Below are 5,835 nucleotides of genomic sequence, written 5' to 3' on the forward strand. Positions count from 1 at the left end.
GAGGACAGAACCATTCTGGTGTTTAGGTTAGCAGTCTGATATTCTCGGTTGTTAAAGACCTTCTGGGCGACCTCGACCAGTTCTGAAAGTGACTTCCCCTCAAAGCCTTCTAACTTCTGTAATTTTTTTTTCTAATATCTGGGGCCGACTGGGACACAAAGGCTACATTGATAGCCCGCCGATTCTTTGGGTCGTCAGGGTCTATTGGGGTGTATACCCGATATGCCTCACAGAGCCTCTCGAGGAAGGCGGTGGGGCTCTCGTTTGGTCCCTGGACTGTTTCTGTTACCTTGGAAAGGTTGGTGGACTTCCTAGCTGCCGCTCAGATGCCCCTCAGGAGAGTCTGGTGATACCTGTCGAGAGCCTCCCTGTCCCGGTCAGTGTTGTGATCCCATTGCGGCCTTCCCGATGAAAAAATACCCTCGATCCTTCCTGGGTCTGTGGTGGGTTGGCCTTCTGGCCCAAGGACTAACTTCCTCCCTTCCCCTCTGACTCTCTCTCTTCTGAGGTGAAAAGGGTCTGAAGTAGCTGCTGGCAGTCGTCCCAGGTTGGCTGGTGGGTGAAAAAGACCGACTCCAGGAGGGAAATCAGACCTTGGGAATTCTGGGAGAACGATGGGTTTTAGTTCTTCCAGTTGTATAGAAGACTATAAAAGGCTGCTGGTCTGGTGGGCCATAAGGGGTCCTGGTCAGGATATGAGGCGGACTGAAAGGGTTTGTTTGTGGACAGAGTGTGAGTGGGAGGCCAATTGTCTGGACCCTCCAGGGGCCATGAACTTGGGTCCGGATTTTCTCTCACTACAGTTGGAGGCACCTGCGGGAGTGCAGTGTAGGGGGTGTTGCCGGGGTTGGGTTCCTAGGGGCTCCTCCCGTCTGTCCCGTTGATAATGTTGGTTCCAAAAGCGGCGGGGCAACAGAACTAGGAGGCATTTGTGAGGGTATTGGGGCCTCCTGCGAGGCTGAGGAGCCCACCTCCGATCGGGGCTCCAGAGGGGGAACATAAAAGGGCGGCAGGCGGTCGGGGACCCTGTCCTCCGGATCATTTGGTAAGACCTTATAGTCTACCTTCTTGTCTCCTTTTGTGGAATGAGCCAATAAAACGATCTGTCTCTGTCCCAATTTCCTTTCTTGGCCCTGGCCATTTTTCAACCACTGGGGTTTTTCAGTGAGAATGTCAATCCAAATTTGAAGGGATTTGTCAGGCTGACCTGGACGGCCATAAATAATATGATGAACCATATAAGCCGTTCCTAAGTCATAGGTCCAAGTGGACGGCCACCCAAACCCAAATGTGGGCCATTCTAATTCACACAATCTCTGCAAATCAAGACTATTAACCGACGTCCCATAGTCTCCTCTGCGCCGTTTGAAGTCCTGAAAATTATTAAGAAAACCTTGTAAGGGGGTAGACGTAGACATAGACGACTGGCCCTTACCCATTTTAACAAAGACAAGGGCAACAAAGACAAGACAAACCAGACACGTGCACCCTAAGGTCACACGTAACAGGGACCCCAGGCGCCGTCGCACCTGGGTGTCCGTACTTGGAGGCTCCGCTGCATCCAGCCCTCCTGTAGTCCACCAGGGGAACGTTCCACACACAGAAACCAGGTGCTTACCTCCCCACTGGAGGTCCAGGTGGCTCTTACTTTTGGATCGTGAATTTAGGAGGAGACACTCCGCCTCCCTGAAACCCGGGACGGAGACTGGTGTGTCCTCATCTGGGGCGTCCATTGGCAACATGGCCGGAGTGTATCTCGCTGGGAAAGCCTCCAAATGTTATGGAGCGACCCGTAAGACACGACCACCAGAGACAGAGATCAAATGTATGAGCCTTTAATAAACAGGCCAGTGCCTGCCGTTGCAGCACTCTACCGTGGTAAAGGCCGAACTGCAGTGCAGACCACAGGTGTTATAGCAAATGTATACTCAGAAACCACAAAAGAGAGTTAGGACAGTTACAATGACAACCCAAAGGTTACAAAAGCAATTTCAGCCATTTCCAAGGAACTCAAGGCACAGATGTAACGCCTGGGCACGCTTGGCCGGAGTGTCCTTCCTCCAAACTCTAACTGACCCATTGTTCGGTGACCTACTCTACCTCCCTCTGTCCTAAGGCATCCTGCCTCCAGGCACCGGAGGAGTTGTGCAATGTTTGCAGCCCAGAACAGTGGGGGAAGATGACTGGGTTAATTTAGCCTTTATCTCAAAGATACCTGAACACTCTGGTCTAGAGTTTTCCAACAGCTAAAGAACAAGGCTTCCTGTCTTGTATAAGATGTTTTCTGAAGTGTTTCTGTGACCTGAGGTAGCTCAGCTGTGAAGTGAGAATGTTGGTCTCCTCATCTAAGCACTTTCAGGCAAGAACAGTCTACAAAATTACGGTTTATGGGAGAAAACTTAACTTGACCCCAGTAACCCCATTTTTCTTCCCTTTACCACCAAACGTCTCAAAAGATATTGTTATTCACTGTCTCTACTTCTTTACTTTCATCTACTGCTCAGTTTTAGATCATCTGGCTCCATCCCCCAACTCCTCAAAACAACTATGACCTCCTTCATGGTCAACACGAGTGAACCATTATTGGTGTTCATGTTCCTCAAGGCATTAGCAATTAACACTTTGCGTGACTACTCCAACCTACTCTCCACCTGCTCATCTTCCTCTTTTCCTTCCTCATCACTACCTTGATTCTTGTATTGCATCTTCTGTGTATTTCATATGGCTTATGTAATTTACTCTTTTAAATAAAATGTGTTCACTATTAAGCTTTTGTCTCTTGGTTCCAAATCCATCTTTCTGTACTCTGCTTTGTGATGCTGGGTCAGTGTGGCTCAATTGGTTGAACAACGTCTGGTGCAATGAAAGGTTGCTGGTTCAATTCCCAGTCAGGGAACACATCCAGGTTGCAGGTTCGATCCTCAGTGAGAATGAACAATAATAAAATAAAGTAAATAAAATAAATTGTATATTTAAAAAATAGTTGTTTGGGAAATGAGATCGTCAATTACTATTTCTATTTCTTTTCTTTTTTTTCCGGTGAGTGTGTAGTAAGTAGTATCTTAATTTGCATCACTCTAATGACTAATTATATTTAATATCTTTTAACATGCTTATTTGACATTCATCTACCATCTTTATTGAAGCATCTGTCTAAATCTTTTCACATTTTAAAAAATAGGTTGTTTGTCCTCTTATTATTGAGGTTTTTAAAATTTATCTTTTTCTTTTTTTTAATACATTTTTATTTATTTCAGAGAGGAAGAAAGAGGAAGAGAGAAATAGAAAAATAAAAAATGAGAGAGAATCATAGATTGGCTGCCTCCTGCACTCCCCCTACTGGGGATGGAGCCCGCAACCTTGGCATGTGCCCTTGACCAGAATTGAACCTGGGAGCCTTAAATCCGCAGTGGATATCCACTGATCCAAACCAGCTAGGGCTATCTTTATTGTGGAAAGTTGTCCGCCTTCCCCCATTATGCCCTCCACTCTGATCCCAACCCCTCCCCAGGCCTTCCCCACACTATTGTCTGTCCATGTGCTATGTATATATGCATATCAGTTCATTGGGTAATTTCTTCCGGCGCCCCCTCTCTCTCCCCCAAAATATGTCAGTCTGTTGCATGCTTCAATGTATCTGGATCATTTTTGTTCATCAGTTTATTTTATTCATTAGATTCCACATATAAGTGATATCATGTGATACTCATCATTCTCTGACTGGCTTATTTTGCTTAGCATAACACTTATTTAGTAGTTTTAGATTATCGCTGTTTTCTGTTTTCCTTCATCACAACTTGGCATTTTATGGTTTGCTCCAAATATATCCATTTCTTTTAGTTTATCAAATATATGCATGTGTAGTTATGGCCCACGTATAATCTGTACAGTGGATGCAGATAGCAGATAGAATGCTATTACATGGAGCTGCTTTTGAGACTTAAATGAAGGAAAATATATGCAAAGTGCTTTTCTAACTGTGATTGTGTTTACACCTCTCATGTATCAGTGCTTAGCTACACATGACAGAAAACCTAACTCAACCTGATTTAAACAATAAAAAAAGTTATTTCACATAAACGAAAGTCATAGGTAGGGCAAGCTCCAGGTTTGTTTCAATCAGCTTCTCAGAGCTGCCATTCAGAACTGGATTTTGTCCATTTATTTTAGCTCTGCCATCATCATGGTTTCCACTATGGTAGGAAATGGTGTCTGGTGGCCTTTAGAGCTACAGTCTGTCTTGCTATTTCCCACCAGAAGAAAAGGAAATAAACCTTCCCCTCAAACATGAAACATAGATCTTCTGTTTGGGCTTGTAGGACCAACTTGGATCATGCGCCAACTTTGAACCTGAGAGAATCACCATGCAATGATGGCTCAGATTATCAACAGCCTCATCTGGACCAGGAATTGAAGATTGTACCTCAATCAAAACAGAGTTTGGATGGAAATGATATGATGGTTGAATGGAAGAAAGTATGAGAGGATGAGTGAATGGGAGGATGGATGAATGGATAGATGAATGATGGAGTTTGGATAGACAGATAGATGAAGGATGGATGGATGGATGGATGGATGGATGGATGGATGGATGGATACTGGACTGTTGACTACTAGAGTCTGCTGCTCACAAATTCTCAAAAGCTACTATCATCATTAACCAAGAATTACTAAGAGTTTTAGGCATACTTAGGTTTCACTCTATCTTTGAAACTATTTGGTTAATGTATCTCTCCTACTGGGCAGAAAATTGGTTTGTGTCTTTAATGCCCAGCACAGGGCCTGACACCCAGTATATGCTCAACAAATATTCTTTGGATTGATATTCTCATATTCTTCATAAGAATTCTGTGAGTCCAGCTGGTGTGGCTCAGTGGCTGAGCTTTTATAAGTGAACCAGGATCTCACAGTTCGATTTTCCAGTCAGGGCACATGACCAGGTTGAGGGCTTGATCCCCAGTAGGCCAGGTGCAGGAGGCAGCCAATCAAGGATTCTTTCTCATCATTTCTCTCTCTCTCTCTCTCTCTCTCTCTCTCTCTCTCTCTCTCTCTCTTCCCCTCTCTCTCCCGCCCTCCCTCCCTCTCCCTCTCTCTCTTTATCTCCATCCCTCACTGAAATCAATAAAAATATTTCTTAAAAGAATTCCATGAGATGGGTATTATTACTGCTCCTATTATACAGATGAGGAAATCCAGAATCAAGGAGCTAACAGAGTTAAGATTTGAACCCAGATATGTGACTCCAGACACAACTTTTGTCTATAGGCAGCAGAACCATGGGGAGCTGAAAAGGGTTTTGGGAGCTGGCCCTGGAGGAAGGAGGGTGAGGTATAACGATGGTTTCTGCAGCTCTTCAGTAACCCGTAGTACGGGTCCTGATCATAAGAAGGCTCAAGTCAGTGAAATAAATGTGTCCTATGGTGAGCTCTGGGGTTTGTCAGAGCTGGACCCCATCCTGGGCAGGAGAGTCTAGAGCCAAGAGAGGAAGAACTTAAACATGTCTATAGCTTTCAAAATCCCCTTCCCTTTTGCAATTCATTCTTTCCTGCTGGGAGCTCCACTCAGTTTATTCTGGGCATGGTGTGAGAAGATTTACATGTATTCTCTCTTTATTTGCCTATATATATTTAAGTTAGTTTTATTAAAGCCTGGCCAGCATGACTAAGTGGATGAGTGTCGGCCTATGAACCAGGAGGACATGGTTCGATTCTGATCAGGGCACATGCCCAGGTTGTGGGCTCCATCCCCAGTGTGGGGTGTGCAAGAGGCAACCAATTGATGATTCTCTCTTATCATTGATGTTTCTATCTCTCTCTTGCCTTTCCTGTGAAATCA

This window comes from Cnephaeus nilssonii (assembly GCF_951640355.1).
Source record: "Cnephaeus nilssonii genome assembly, chromosome: 11".
NCBI lineage: Eukaryota > Metazoa > Chordata > Mammalia > Chiroptera > Vespertilionidae > Cnephaeus > Cnephaeus nilssonii.